The sequence below is a fragment of the Rutilus rutilus genome, assembly GCF_951802725.1.
Source record: "Rutilus rutilus genome assembly, chromosome: 9".
Lineage (NCBI taxonomy): Eukaryota > Metazoa > Chordata > Actinopteri > Cypriniformes > Leuciscidae > Rutilus > Rutilus rutilus.
The window spans coordinates 5405413-5422306 of record NC_140223.1 but is presented as its reverse complement, the minus strand read 5'-3'; the positions used below and the strand labels follow the sequence as shown (position 1 = coordinate 5422306).

Genomic DNA, 16894 nt, shown 5'->3' with positions numbered 1-16894 from the left:
TTTTACTTAAGTAGGGTTTTCATTGTGGTACTTTTACTTTTACTAAAGTAAATATGTCTCTGGTTATTTGTACTTTTACTTAAGTACTGAGATTCAGTACTTCCTCCACCACTGGCCATCACTAGCCATCACTAGTCAAAGGAGGAAGCAGGATCCAAATCCACATGCAGCACTTTATTAAATAAACTCAAGATCAAGACTCAGGAACAGAACAACATTCAAAATCAAGAACCCACAAACACTGACACAAGACACAGGGTTTAAATACAGATGCAAACAACCTAAACTAGATAACAAGGGGGCGTGGCTAATCAAAAACACCTGAGGAAACTAATCAACATCACAGGGAACTGCTAAACATGGGACAAGACAGGGGAACACAGACATGAGTCATGACAGTACCAGTTACGTAATTTATTGGTACTTTTTGGTAATTTCATGACTTACTAATTGACAACAAAATTACGACACTACGATTTATTTATTTATTTATTCATGTATTATTATTTATAATGAAGTGATATACAGCACACGCTGTATTTGCAGTATAACGGTTGACAACAGTGACAAGACAGGAAAGTGTGTATTCCTAAGGTGAGAGACTTTTTTATTTCATGACAAGTTATGAAATTAACATTACAATAATGACACTGACATATAATTCTGCAACATTTCTGACCGCAGATACTGAATCAGGAAAACATGCTTTTTTCAGTTGCTTTTTTGAAAGAAAAATGAGTCTGACAGAAGTCTCAATAGCTTTCATGCATTTATTTCTAAATAAAAGCCTCATATTATAAAATCAAATAATTATGTTTGGTGTTGTTTCTTTGAAAGCAAACTCCACGACCCACTCTTTTGGAAGCAACTCCATATTTTTTTCATCTCACACCATTTACTTGAATGTATTTGACATAAAAATGAAATGTTGCTCATTGTGACGACTTCTTGCGACATATCTTCATGTGACTCAGAAGGCTTTTTTTATGTTTGAAACTCTTCTCACACTGAGTACAGTCGTACGGCTTCTCTCCAGTATGAACTCGCTCGTGTTCTTTCAGATTTCCAGACTGAGTGAAACTCTTGTCACAATATGAGCACTTGTAAGGTCTTTCTCCAGTATGAATTCTGTGGTGCAGGTTCAGATCACCAGCTGTAGTAAAGCTCTTCCCACAGTCACAACACACATGATCTCTCACTTCATTATGTGTTTTCTGGTGCAGTTTAAAACTGTCTAGCCTTGAAAAACTCTTTCCACAGAGAGAACACACATAAGGCCTCTCGTCTGAATGAACTGTCAGGTGTTTTTTTAGTTGTGATAATGAAATAAAATCTTTACCACATTGATCACAGTTAAATGGCTTTTCTCCAGAGTGAATGTGTAGATGATAATGGAGACCTGATGATTGGGAAAAACTCTTTCCACACTGAGTGCATGTATACGGTTTCTGTCCAGAGTGAATTCTCAAGTGTCTCTTAAGGTTTCCTTTCCGTGTGAAACTCTTTCCACACTGAGTGCAGGTGTGCGTCTTTTTGGCTTTTGTTCTCTGAATTGTAAAGTTATGATGTTCCTCCTTCACTTCATTCAGTTCTTGTCTTTGCTCTTTCACTCTCACCTGGTCTAAAATACACAGAAATACAGTTAGAAGGGTTCACTTGAACTGATTATTTAATAGCAGAAAGCAACAGAGATCAGGTGTAAGACATTGGCAAAGTTTTGTTCTGTCATTCACTTGTTTTATACAGTTAAAATATGTTTGATAACTGCTACAAGGTTATGATCATTTAGATGCATTTCTCCATCATTTATCATCCATATACTGCTTATTAATTCACATCTACCAAATCAGTCAACATTGAAGAATCAAGAATGGACACCAACCTATTTGTTCCTCAGTATCTTCATGTTTTATTCTGGATGGTTCTGGATCACTCATGTCTTCAATCTCCTCTTTAATAAACTCCATCTTTAACAGTCACACAGATTTCAGCTGCTACTCCTGGAGTTTGTCCTTCTCTTGTAGGATGATGGGAATATTCCCAGTATTTATTGGTGAATTGTTGTGGGAGGGGCTTCACTGCAGGTGTGAACTGTGATCACTGTGTTTTTATCCAATCTGCATTTAAAAAGTACAGAGTCATCATGTTAAACTGCTGCTGAAAAGCCTCTTTGTCTCCAAAAGTTCCCTGTTTTCAGCTCATTCATTATATTGATGGCTGAGATCTTCTGTAAATTGGCACATTAAGCTCATTTTATTGGTGTCAACAGGCTGAAACAAACTACAGCATCATCACCTTTAACTTCAGTTCTTGTCTTTGCTCTTTCACCTCCATCTGGTCTGAAACATATTAAAACATTAAGTTGTTAGAATGAGTTCTGGAGGATAAATGTGAATTTTCAAGTGAACCCTGATTTAATAACAGAAAACAAGTGAGATCTGTTTATCAAATATATTATATTTTTGATGTACCAAAGGTTAGTTTTGTCAAATGTGTCTTGTAAATATATAGCAGATTTCACTTAAATGAACATCTGCAGTTTTATTGCCAGAGGACAGACAATCAACACACACACTCTTCAGATTCATTGTCTTTCAGCTGAAGGATGCATGAGAAAAGACATGTTAATTACCGTCCTCCCTAACAGTAACTGCAATTCATCTAATACATGGATATATGTAATTGAAAATGTTTAATGACAAAATATGGTTATGGTTACACTTGAATAGTTACAAAATAGATGTATGAGATTATGATAACTTATACCATTAATCTTACTCAACATATATGTAAAATGTTACCTGAGAGAGAGAGAGAGAGAGAGAGAGAGAGAGAGAGAGAGAGAGAGAGAGAGAGAGAGAGAGAGAGAGAGAGAGAGAGAGTATGTAGAGAGTAATAGAAAAGAGGAGGTAAAGAGAGAGAGGGGCCCAGAGAATAAGAGAGCCAGGGCATAAAAGAGACAGAGCAACAGTTTTAATTTTCTTTTATCCCTTCCGGGACCATATATATGAGACGTTCAAACTGACCAATCAGATAATTACAACTTCCCCCAACATACTAAAGGTGTGACAATTCATCAACCCCAGTTTGGCCTACAGGCCTTGATCACTAACAGCACCTCTGTGCCTTTAGCGACTCCAAACTATAAAAACAAATGTCTTTGTTCATTTTCAAATATCTTGGATTATTTTCAACCCTACATCACCATAATGAATGAGCTGAAAACGGGGAACTTTTGGAGACAAAGAGGCTTTTCAGCAGCAGTTTAACATGATGGCCCTGTACTTTTTAAATGCAGATTGGATAAAAACACAGTGATCACAGTTCACACCTGCAGTGAAGCCCCTCCCACAACAATTCACCAATAAATACTGGGAATATTCCCATCATCCTACAAGAGAAGGACAAACTCCAGGAGTAGCAGCTGAAATCTGTGTGACTGTTAAAGATGGAGTTTATTAAAGAGGAGATTGAAGACATGAGAGATCCAGAACCATCCAGAATAAAACATGAAGATACTGAGGAACAAATAGGTTGGTGTCCATTCTTGATTCTTCATTGTTGACTGCTTTGGTGGATGTGAATTAATAAGCAGTATATGGATGATAAATGATAGAGAAATACATCCTAATTTTATAACCTTGTATATGGCAGTTGTCAAACATATTTTTACTGTATTAACAATGAATGACAGAACAAAACTTTGCCACATAAAAGATCTGACATATGATCTCTGTTGCTTTCTGCTATTAAATAAGGGTTCACTTGAACTGATTCAAACTATATTTCTGTGTATTTTAGACCAGGTGAGAGTGAAAGAGCAAAGACAAGAACTGACTGAAGAGGAAGAACAACATCATAACATTACAATTCAAAGAAAAAAAGCCAAAAAGACGCACACCTGCACTCAGTGTGGAAAAAGTTTCACACAGAAAGGAACCCTTAACACACACATGAGAATTCACTCTGGAGAGAAACCGTATACATGCACTCTGTGTGGAAAGAGTTTTTCTCAAGCATCAGGTCTCAGTAAACATCTGCGTGTTCACTCTGGAGAAAAACAATTTAACTGTGATCAGTGTGGTAAAGATTTTATTTCATTATCAAATCTAAACCAACACCTGAAACTTAATTCAGGTGAGAGGCCTTATGTGTGTTCTCTCTGTGGAAAGAGTTATTCAAGGCTGGACAGTTTTAAACTGCACCAGAAAACACATAATGAAGTGAGAGATCATGTGTGCTTTGACTGTGGGAAGAGCTTTACCACAGAGGGCAATTTGAAACAGCACCAAAGAATTCATACTGGAGAAAAACCTTTCAAGTGCTCATATTGTGACAAGAGTTTCACTCAGTCTGGAAACCTGACATTACACGAGCGAGTTCACACTAGTGAAAACACGCACGACTGCACTCATTGTGAGAAGAGTTTCAAACATAAAAGAAGCCTTCTGACTCACATGAAGATATGTTGTAAGAAGTCGTCACAATGAGCAACATTTCATTTTCATGTCAAATACATTCAAGTAAACGGTGTGAGATGAACAAAATTTGGAGTTGGTTCCAAAAGCACAGTATCATCTAGTTCTACCAGAAAGATTCGGAAGGCGAGATGATATCACAATGACATTTATTAACTAATAGACCAGAAAATGAAAACAGAAATTTGAATGATAAAGTCCTTTGGCACAACCGAGCCCCCCGGGGAGGTGAGGATAGGGACCATATTGGTGGTGGTGGAGAGGATGGGGGTGAATGTTTGTGTCATCATCTGCAAACTCAAACTTGTAATTAATAATGTTTTATACTCTAGGTATTAGATAGTGATTGGATAACCAGAAGTAATGAGTTAGTAGTTAGACCTATTGGTCTAGGGGTATCGAAGAGACATAAAACATAAACTAGAACAGAATCAACTATAACAACACTGTCTTACTAGACAGAAGGAGACTCAAACAGACCACCAACAAAGCGTGAAGCAAAATAAGTAAAGGTTTACTAAGATGAATTAAATGTATTTACATATTCACATAAACAAAGATACAACAAAAGAAAACACACAAAAAAGGTGAAAAGGGAACCTAACTAGATAAAAAAACATACAATAGATGGCAACCACTCCTTACCTGGTGTTACTAGACAGGGTTAAGGTCTACATGTTGCAACATGTAAAGGGCCCCTAACCTGTTCCCAATTCAAAAATAAAACAAGCATCAAGAAAGGTGCAAAGACCTTACAATGTCAAAAGAAGAAAACAAACCAAAAAAAGCTTTACAAAAGCCACAAGCAGGGGGCAGGGGAGGCACCTGCAACAGAAAACACACACAGAGAGAGAAACAAAACAGATACGGCTAGAAAGCGTAACAGTAACATATAATTGAGTCTTCCTGGCAGAACTTTACGCTAAAGCTTTCATTTCAGTGCTTCTCAACTGGTGGGTCGCCAGACTGTTTTGAGTGGTCACGGAGTTTGCAGTCAAAGAAAACAACAACAAATGTAATTCTATGATTTTAGGATTCGAGGCTTTTATTTTGAAAGACTTGCATGAAAACTATTGAGACTTCTGTCAGACTCATTTTACAGAGCCTGAGAAAAACATGTTGTCCTTATTCAGTATCTACGGTCAGAGATGTTGTAAAATTATATGTCAGTGTCATTGTTGTAATACATGTTTTTTTTCGTAACTTGTTATGAAATAAAAAGTCTCTCACCTTAGGAATACACACTTTCTTGTCTTGTCACTGTTGTCAGCCATTATACTGCAAATACAGTGGTGTGCACTGTATATCACTTCGACATAAAAAATGATACATAAATGACTAGCATGCAGCGTCATAGTTATGTTGTCAATTAGCAAGTCATTAAATTAATAAAAAGGTACCAATAAATTACGTAACTGGTACATCATTTGTTAACTGGGAAGGATTTGCATGCAGGAATGATGTTCATTCTATTCATCCGTATGTTTCCATATGTTTCATTAATAGTTATTGTGTATTTAATGTTGTTTCCACCCCAAATTGCCATTTCACTTTGTGTTATTTTGTACATTTAATTTTTGGTGGTTCTACCAACTTTTTTGTTTTAACAAAAACTACACTGGTAAAAAATTACATGATCAATAAAAGCAGTGAATGTTAAACATATTGAAAAATAGAGTTGGTTGTTCCCTTTTGAGGGAACTCGCGCTGGGTGGAGAATCGACACATTGGGGAAAAGCCTTCAGCGTGATGCGTCTGAAGCCTGTATGGAACTAGTCCAATCCCGATTGGTGTTGCGTCATTACGTCACTCGTGACGTCGCATGTGATGATGATGCGGAATCTATAAAAGGATGCCGGATCACAACAGCGTCAACTTTCTGTTTGCTTTCACCAAATCTGTTTTCTTATTTGGTGTTGTCTGTCTGTTTTCACAAAGCACTCTCTCTCTCTCTCTCTCTCTCTCTATATATATATATATGATTATGGCGAGTAAGGAGAATATAGACAGTGTGAGTCCCCTTGCCCGCGTTATTTGAGCGTTGTTGTTTGTCTGGGAGTGGAGCATGCATGGGCAGCGCTCAAAGGCGCTGTCTGTGCAAACTGTGATCTGCTTCCACTGAGAATGCTCCGCTCCCACCTGTTCGATGAATCAGGCCAGGCTCGCGCTCCCCGTGGGTCAGGTCCCGCGTCTCTCGAGGCAGTCAAGTCAGTCAAGTCAAGTCATCTTCATTTATATAGCGCTTTTAACAATGTAGATTGTCTCAAAGCAGCTTCACAGAGATAAATGTATAATATAACGTAAGATTGTTTTGGCTTTATAGCGGTTCTTTAATAAAGTTATTTTCCAGCTAAAGTTAGTTTTGATTGATTCGCTTCCGTCGCAACGATCATTTGTTTTTAAATTAGGGCCGCCAAGACGACACCATTCTCTCTACACAGACTTTAAACGCGAACCTGTGAGAAACGCTGATGGCGTTCAGATGCACATTAAGAACGAGTTCTATAGTTATGTGCGTTTGAATATATGTGTGCAGGTTTGGAATTCCCTACAAACCAAACCTAAACAAATTACTGGTGTTTCCTTATAGTTTTGATTCAGAATTTTATTTTATTTTATCAATTCGGGGTAGATACGCAAATTGAGTTTTCCCGACGACGCGTTATCTGTAGAGTGGGAAAGGGATCCTCCATAGGGAGAGACTAGTTGGCCCTTCAGCACTGCATTGACATCGGGTCCAGGCGAAGGTCCTTCATCAGATCTGGAAACGGCCTGGATCCGGCAGGCTGCGGGAAAACCTTGGGATAAACAAAGACACTAAAATTAGCGTAGATGCCATTCTTCTCATGATGTAACAAGTACATCAGGATTTATGGGAAGTGTTCCCGGTTCCAGCTGACCTAATCTATGCAGCCTAATATTGAATTATAGAAGTCTATAATGTATTATGTGAACGCTATGTCAAAGAGATGTGTCTTTAATCTAGATTTGAACTGACAGAGTGTGTCTGCTTCCCGGACAATGGTAGGAAGGCTGTTCCAAAGTTTTGGTGCTAAATAGGAAAAGGATCTACCGCCAGCAGTTGATTTAGATATTCTAGGTATTATCAACTGGCCGGAATTTTGAGATCGCAATAGACGTGAAGGAGTATAATGCGTTAAGAGCTCGCTCAAGTACCGCGGAGCTAAACCATTTAGTGCTTTGTAAGTAATCAGCAATATTTTAAAATTGATGCGATGTTTAATAGGGAGCCAGTGCAGTTTTGACAGAACCGGGCTAATATGGTCATACTTCCTGGTTCTGGTAAGAACTCGAGCTGCTGCGTTTTGGACCAGCTGTAGTTTGTTTATTAAGCGTGCAGGGCAACCACCCAGTAGAGCATTACAATAATCTAGCCTTGAGGTCATGAACGCATGGACTAATTGTTCCGCATTTGTCAATGAGAGCATATGACGTAATTTAGATATATTTTTAAGATGGAAAAATGCGGTTTTACAGATACTAGACACGTGACTTTCAAATGAAAGATTGGTATCAAAGAGCACACCCAGGTTCCTAACCGACGACGAAGACTTAACAGAGCAGCCATCAAGTGTTAGACAGTATTCTAGGTTATTACGTGAGGAAGTTTTTTGTCCAATAATTAGAATCTCTGTTTTTTCAGAATTTAGAAGTAGGAAATTACGAGTCATCCAGTTTTTTATATCAGCTATGCATTCTGTTAATTTAGTGAATTGGTAAGTTTCGTTAGGTTTTGAAGAAATATAGAGCTGAGTATCGTCGGCATAACAGTGGAAGCTAATTCCATGTTTCCTAATAATATCTCCTAATGGCAGCATGTACAGAGTGAACAGCAGCGGTCCTAGTACTGAGTTTCTGTTTGCTTTCACCAAATCTGTTTTCTTATTTGGTGTTGTCTGTCTGTTTTCACAAAGCACTCTCTCTCTCTCTCTCTCTCTCTCTATATATATATATATGATTATGGCGAGTAAGGAGAATATAGACAGTGTGAGTCCCCTTGCCCGCGTGTGTAGGCAGCACGGTGCCTACACACGGGGATCGCAAATGGAGCTGGTGGATGATGTTGAGACGGCTTCTGCCCTTTCTCAGCATTCAGCAGCCAGCTCCATTGGGCCTGCGCTCGGGTCGGAAGCCCAATGGATTTGGCTTCCTGAAATTTAAACACCTGGAAAGGTCTTCAAAATATATCTCAGTGGGTCCTGCGCACAGTGGAAAAAGGGTACAGAATTCAGTTTGAGTATCGTCCACCGAAATTCAGCGGGGTGGTTGACACGCTTGTCAGGCCCAAGCAGGGTCGGGTCATGGAACAAGAAGTTCAGTCCCTCTTAGTAAAGGAAGCCATAGAGCAGGTTCCTCTTCAAGAAAGGGAATCCAGGTTCTACAGCCGGTACTTCATAGTTCCCAAAAAGGATGGGGAGTTACGCCCTATAATAGATCTCAGGGTGTTGTATAGGTCTCTGAGGAGGTTGAGATTCAAAATGCTAACCATACCTATTATCGTGAGTCAGATCAGTTCCCAAGGACTGGTTTGTCATGATAGATCTAAAAGACACGTATTTCCACATATCCATCCTTCCCCATTACAGGAAGTTTCTGAAGTTCACTTTTGGGAGAAAAGCATATCAATACCGAGTTCTTTCATTCGTCCTAGCATTGTCACCTTGCACCTTCACGAAATGCATGGATGCTGCTCTAGCTCCACTGAGACTTCAGGGCATTTGTATTCTCAATTACATCGACAACTGGCTCACACAGTCAGAGAAGATGGCGGTTCAACATCGAGATGTTGTTCTGAGCCATCTGAGGTGCTTGGGTTTGAGACTCAATGTCAAGAAAAGTTCACTAATTCCTCTTCAGAGAATGACATTCCTGGGGGTAGTGTGGGATTCAGTTACGATGCGGGCACAGTTGTCTCCTGCTCATATAACCACCATCTTGACCACAGTCACAAGTATCAAGCTAGTCCAGGCCATCACTGTCAAACATTTTTTAAAGGGTTCTGGGTCTTCTGGCAGCAGCGTTCAACATAATACATTTTGGCCCTGCAGTTGTGGCTAAGGACCAGAGGGTTTTCCCCGAGGGTGAACCCATTTTGAATGATCAAAGTAATGGGCAGATGCCTTTGTTCCTTGGTCATGTGGAAGAAACCATGGTTCCTGTCCCAAGGCCCTGTGTTGGGAGCACCGTGTCAGAGAAAAATAGTGACCACTGATGCGTCCCTCACAGGCAGGGGAGCGGTCATGGAGAGCCACTACACCAGGGGTCCATGGAAGAACCACCATCTCTTGTGGCACATCAATTGCCTGGAAATGTTGGCAGTATTTCTGGCTCTCAGACATTTCCTTCCAGACCTCAGAGGCCATCATGTTCTAGTACGGACAGACAATACGTCGGTGGTCTCATATATAAATCGACAGGGGACCTGAGATCATGCCCTCTATGCAGACTGGCGCACCAGGTCCTTCTGTGGTCCCAGGGCAAACTACTCTCAATCAGAGCAATGTTTATTCCGGGGGACAAAAATGTGGGGGCAGACATCCTGTCAAGGCAGGGGCTGAGGCCTGGGGAATGGAGACTCTTTCCCGAGACAGTGGAGTTGATATGGATGAAGTTCAGTCAGGCGGAAGTGGATCTGATCGCCTCTCACGAGGACACCCACTCTCCGCTCTGGTTTTCCCTCACACATCCTCGGCGTGGCCGAGGCAACGTCTTTACGCATTTCCCCCGATCGCTCTGCTCCCAGGGATTCTAGAGAGGGTCTGGCGGCATAGGATCAACTTGCTCCTAGGAGCCCCATACTGGCCGGTCCGAGTATGGTTTTCAGACATAATAGCTCTCCTAGCAGGCCCTCCGTGGCAAATCCACATCAGAAGGGACCTTCTTTCTCAGGCCGGGGGCACAATATATCACCCTCGACCAGAGCTGTGGAAGCCGAGGGTCTGGCCCCTGAGGGGGAACCAACTCATAAATGCTGGTCTCTCAACTGTGGTTGTTGAGACCATCTTAAACTCTTGAGCCCCTCCACGAGGAAATTGTATGCATTAAAATGGAATGTATTCACTTTATGGTGAAGATAACGTCGCAAGATGCAACGTGCTAAGACAGTGATAGTCAGAAATCGGAAGGTCTCCTTAATGATGTGCCCTATGCTCCATTCATTAGTGCCTTCGGTTTGATCTATCCTAGAGTAGCTTTGCAGAAACACCAGACTACACATTTAATCTACTAGGAATAATGATTTCTGAAAAATGCAGAATAAATCATGTAACATTTATTTGTCAGGTAAAATGTATCATGCCAATTACACAAGTGATTTAAAGCCAATTCAGAAATAATATATACATGACACCAATTACTCAAAGATGACTCTAAAAGTAAGCAATGCATTCCTGACAGAGACATACAGTGATGTGGGAGTGTTTTCCAACGGGAAAACACTGACACAGCACTGTATGTTTAACGTCGGCAGGTTGAAGAAGACGAAGGTCAAGCGAAGATACAAAATACTCAATATTTATTTCCATAGGCAAAATCCAAACAAACTAGAAACAGTGTGCTAGTACACAAACAATAACCGACCTCGACATGAGTGAGAAGGGGAACTTAAATACAGAGGTGATAATGACACGACAACAGGTGATGGTGATGATGATGGGTGAACACAGGTGAAGAGGATGATGATGACGATGTGCAGGTGAAGGTGATGATGGAGGATTCTGGGAAGTGTAGTGCAGACACAGACGAGGAAGAAGGCGGTGAATGTGACATAACTCCCCCCTCCCGCTAGGCGCGACCCGCACCATAGATGGCAGAACCTGGGTGGGGGGGTGGGCATCCTTGAGTCAGTGACCGGAGGGAGAACAGGGACAGGACAGACAGGAGACTCCAGGATGGTGTCGCTGACCATGGCGGAGCAGGCTGAGGAGGAGACCACGGCGGTGCAGGCTGAGCAGGAAGCCACAGCGGTGCAGGCTGAGCAGGGGGCCACGGTGGTACAAGCTGAGCAGGGGGCCACGGTGGTGCAAGCTGAGCAGGGGGCCACGGCGGTGCAAGCTGAGCAGGGGGCCACGGCGGTGCAAGCTGAGCAGGGGGCCACGGCAGTGCAGGCTGAGCAGGCGGCCATGGCGGAGAAGACCCTTTGGGTGGCCATGGCGGAGACGGACCCTCGGGCGGCCTAGGAGGAGCAGGCTGAAACAGCATTCCCTGAAGGGCCAGGCAGCACTAGGATGAGGACTTCTTGCCCCCACCCCCCAAAACATTTTCTTGGGGAGGTTAATGGGCTTAGGCTCCGGGTAGGAGGAGTCCAGCGACGAAGGCGTGTCAGGGCTGGATGAGACAGGCGGTGAAGGTGGGTCAGGGCTGGATGAGACCAGCGGAGAGGGCAGGTCAGGACTGGACTGGACCAGTGGCGAAGGTGGGTCTGGACTGGACTGGACCAGCGGCGAAGGCGACTCTGGGCTGGACAGGACCAGCGGCGAAGAGGGCTTTTAGCTGGGCAGGAGCAGTGGCGAAGAGGGCTTTGAGCTGGGCAGGACCAGCGGCGAAGAGGGCTTTGAGCTGGGCAGGCCCAGCGATGAAGAGGGCTTTGAGCTGGACGGAAGCAGTGGAGAAGGGAGATCCAAGCCAGGCGGAACCAGCGAGAAGAACCTCTCTGCAGGCGTGACGTTCTCAGCCTCTAGCTCGGCGGGCATGACGCTGTCTGCATTGGCCTCAGCAGATCTTGTGTTGAATGCGGGCTCAGCATGACTGGCGTGACGTGCAGGGTTGTTAGTGCTGGTGACTGACTCTGGATCAGCTGTGCAGGCGACTGACTCTGGATCAGCTGTGCAGGCGACTGACTCTGGATCAGCTGTGCAGGCGACTGACTCTGGATCAGCTGTGCAGGCGACTGACTCTGGATCAGCTGTGCAGGCGACTGACTCTGGATCAGCTGTGCAGGCGACTGACTCTGGATCAGCTGTGCAGGCGACTGACTCTGGATCAGCTGTGCAGGCGACTGACTCTGGATCAGCTGGGCCGATGAGAGGAGGGAGATCGGAGAAGTCATCATCCCTGGTGATAAGCTCGGTTGTGCAGATGACTGGCTCAGGTTCTGGCTTTACTGGGCAGGCGACTAGAGGCTTGACTGGGAGATCCAACGGGATGTGGAGATCGGGCTGGACGAGAGGGTCGTCCACGACTCCCACTGTGAGGGAAGAGCCACACACCCACAGGGTGCGGTCGATGAACTCCGTGAAGGGGAGATGAAGATCATCCAACAACAACATCTGTTCAAGTGGACTGCTCAACCCACTCCAAAACGCCATCTTTAGAATTTCAAGATCTTTACTCACATCTTGATAGTAGACGAGGAATATTTCCACATACTCCTCCAAAGACAATTTCCCTTGCTCCATGTTTAGTTTTTTTGTCTTGGTCGGTTATTCTGTAATGTCGGTGGGTTGAAGAAGACAAAGGTCAAGCGAAGATACAAAATACTCAATATTTATTTCCATAGGCAAAATCCAAACAAACTCAAAACAGTGTGCTAGTGCACAAACAATAACCAACCTCAACATGAGTGAGAAGGGGAACTTAAATACAGAGGTGATAATGACACGACAACAGGTGATGGGGATGATGATGGGTGAACACAGGTGAAGAGGATGATGATGACGATGTGCAGGTGAAGGTGATGATGGAGGATTCTGGGAAGTGTAGTCCAGACACAGACGAGGAAGAAGGCAGTAAATGTGACAGTATGGGGGTTTTCTCTGGTTACAGGTTCCCAAAGACTGCTCTGTAACTTGCCCTTAAATACCCAGACCAGAACAACAAAAGAGTTGTTTTGGGGTCAATTCATGTACCCCAGGGGGTAACACCTGGTTTAGAGGGAGAGGGGAGATATCTTGAAGAGACATCACCCAAAGAGGAGAACAGGATTTTCATAAGTTCTTAATCTTTCTCATTATACCAATGACTGCAATGAAATTAAGACCATTTTACCAATCGCACTGAGACATTTAAAATGATTTCCCACAAGCTTCCCCTTCTGGAAGTAATCTAACGAAGTGACTCTCAGATACCTCTTGGTTATCTTCAGATCCACTGTTATGCTGCTCAGAAACTTCACTTTTTACCATCAAGTCATTATATTCAGAAGCATTGTGGTGCTCCCTCCATTTGTGTGAATTGAATGGGGAGTAAATATTTGTCTGGAAATTACAATTTCTATAAGGACAAGTGACCATTTAATTTTTTTTCAAATGACTTTGCAGGTGACAGAACATGTCCTGTTCTACAAATGGCTGCTTCAATGTGCACAAAGGACAGAGAATTCGGTAGACTTTTCACAGCCATGTGTCTTTTGCTTCTCAGGATGAAATCTTGTCAAGTGTATCTTCAGGGAATTGTATGATTTGAATATACACATGCAACCGTCATACAGACATGGTATGGGACATACTGTTGAATGTACAAAATGGTAAAGTCTGTAATGTTTTAACAGACTTTGTCTGACAGAGCAGACAAATGGGCATAGCTTGCATTTCAAGAGCATGACAGTGATCTGTTATTGAGAAATTCAAATTAGAAAACGTGACAAGCACTCAGCTTTGTCAGTCATTTTAACTAACACTATCAAACCAATCTGCCATTTTAACCTCAATTACGTGTTTTCCTGAGCTCCAGACTTTATGTAATCGCCCGTTTTGAATTCAAGCTTAGGAGGGTTTATACTTTTCTCTTTAGGTTTTACCACTTAAAATGTCAGTCTCCTTTGTGTCAAATATGCAAAATGCACAGCATACGTTTCTCTATGCCGAACTGTGAAGAAGAAAAAAAAAGATTAATTTTCCCCTGTTAAAACTGTAGTTTACTCACAGTATAATAAACAATAGAATAGGTTAGCTTTTAGTAAGGTTTCCCGCTGGTTTCTAATTTACTTATCATATTATTTTTATTTTCAACCATTAACATAAACTAAATTAAATTAATTAAATTCAACATAAATCTTTAGAGTTACAATAACAACTAGGTTATTCATAACTTATTCAGTTTAAGTTCTGCTTAATGCATTGCAGTTTTTGAGTTAATATCAAATTTTTTATTAAGTGAAATGAAATTTTATTTTAAAATAAGTTAAATGAACTCATTTCGTTTAGTGACTTTCAGTGAGAGGTTTATTTTCCCCCTTCAATAAGTTTTGTCAATTGTTTCGTTTATTGGTCTTATTCTGGTTTCTCTTTCTAATAAACGTTGCATTGGGCTAGTCACTCAATTAATTATCTTGTGCTTCGTTCCCACCCTTCTAATTTATATTGCATTGATAAGGAGTTATCACAAACTAAGACTGTTTAGTTGTGCTATCTTACAATCAATACAGTGCCCTCCACAATTAATGGCACCCCTGGTAAATATGATCAAAACTGGCTGTAAAAAATAAATCTGCATCGTTTATCCTTTTGATCTTTCATTCAAAAAATGTGCAAAATTCTAACCTTTCATTGAAGTAAAAGAATTGAATGTGGGGGGGGAAATCAGATTATGAAATAAATGTTTTTCTCCAAAACACGTTGGCCACAATTATTGGCACCCTTTTATTAAATACTTTTTGCAATCTCCTTTTGACAAGATACCAGCTCTGAGTCTTCTCCTATAATGCCTGATGAGTTTGGAGAACACCTGACAAGAGATCAGAGACCATTCCTCCATACAGAATCTCTCCAGATCCTTCAGATTCCCAGATCCATGTTTGTGCTTCTTCTCTTCAGTTCACTCCACTCATCAGGTCAGGGGACTGAGACGGTCATGGCAGAAGCTTCATTTTGTGCTCCCTAACACATTTTTGTGTTGATTTTGATGTTTGTTTTGGATCGTTGTCCTGATGGAAGATCCAACCACGGCCCATTATAAGATTTCTAGCAGAAGGCGTCAGGTTTTGATTTTTTATCTGTTGATATTTGATAGAATCCACGATGCCATGTATCTGAACAAGAAGTCCAGGACCTCCAGCAGAAAAATATGCCCACAACATTAGAGATCCAACAGTATATTAAATTGTACACATGGGGTACTTTTTATCCTTGTGTTCACCAAACCCATCTAGTGTGTTTGCTGCCAAAAAGCTCTTTTTTTAGTCTCATCTGACCACAGAACCCTGTGCCGTTTGAAGTTCCAGTCATGTCTGACAATTAAATTTGCTGGAGTTTGTTTCTGGAGGAGCGAGGAGGATTTTTCTTGAAACCCTCCCAAACAACATGTGGGGATGTAGGTTTTTTTTTTTTTTTTTTTTTTTTTGGCTTTCTGACCCCAAGACTCAACTAATCTCTGCAATTCTCCATCTGTGATCCTTGAAGAGTCTTTGGCCACTCAAACTTTCATCCTCGCCGTGCATTAAGACAGTATAGACACACGTCCTCTTCCTGACAGATTTGTAACGTCTTTAGTTGATTGGAACTTCTTAATTATTGCCCTGATGGTCAAAATGGGGATTTTCAATTCTTTAGCTATTGTCTTACAGCCACTTTCTATTTTGTGAAGCTCAACAATCTTTTGCTATACATCAGAACTATATTATGTGGTTTTACTCATTGTGATGGATGATTAAGGGGATTTGGCCTTTGTGTTTCCTCATATTACTCCTGTGAAACACGAAGTCATAGCTGGACAGTTTCATGTTCCTAGTCACCCTGGTGTACTAAAAAAGGTAAATATTAATGGGAATATACTTCAGAGATATTTTACTCGTAAAATTCTAGGGGTGCCAATAATTGTGGCCAACGTGTTTTGGAGAAAAACATTTATTTCATAATGTGATTTCCCCCCACTTTCAAATATTTTACTTCAATGAAAGGTTAGAATTTTGCACATTTTTTGAATGAAAGTACAAAAGGATAAACGATGCAGATTTATTTTTTACAGCCAGTTTTGATCATATTTACCAGGGGTGCCATTAATTGTGGAGGGCACTGTATATAGGCTAGTAAATGCAAGGTTAAAATTTGGAAGTGACGATGATGTCTTAAAATGAATGGAGGGAGTCTTAAAAAGGTCTCAAAATGTATTAAATTTAACTCCATGATTCCTGTAAATATCATAATCTTGTGCAGCAGTTGTCATTCAAATTATGACTATTAGGATTACGAAACTTACCTTTGGTACATCAAAGATCTGATATTTGATAGATAGATCTCACTTGTTTTACTTAAATCAGGGTTCACTTCAATATTCACATTTATCCTCCTTGAACTCATTCTAACAACTTAGACTAATGTTTACATATGTTTATTTCAGACTAGATGGAGGGAAAAGTCAAAGACAAGAACTGAAGTTAAAGGCGATGATGCTGTAGTCTGTTTCAGTCTGTTGACACCAATAAAATGAGCTTAATGTGCCAATTTACAGAAGATCTCAGA

At 41.3% G+C, this 16894-nt stretch overlaps 1 long non-coding RNA gene across 1 annotated transcript; it reads right to left on the bottom strand.

Annotated features, from left to right (window-relative positions):
• Positions 1-1513: 1513 nt before the first annotated feature.
• Positions 1514-2428, bottom strand: LOC311296690. The gene is made up of 3 exons (XR_014628676.1): positions 2296-2428; positions 1883-2117; positions 1514-1621 (listed from the first exon to the last, which is right to left on the bottom strand). It is a non-coding gene; the product is annotated as an uncharacterized lncRNA (long non-coding RNA).
• Between the last annotated feature and the right edge of the window lie 14466 nt (positions 2429-16894).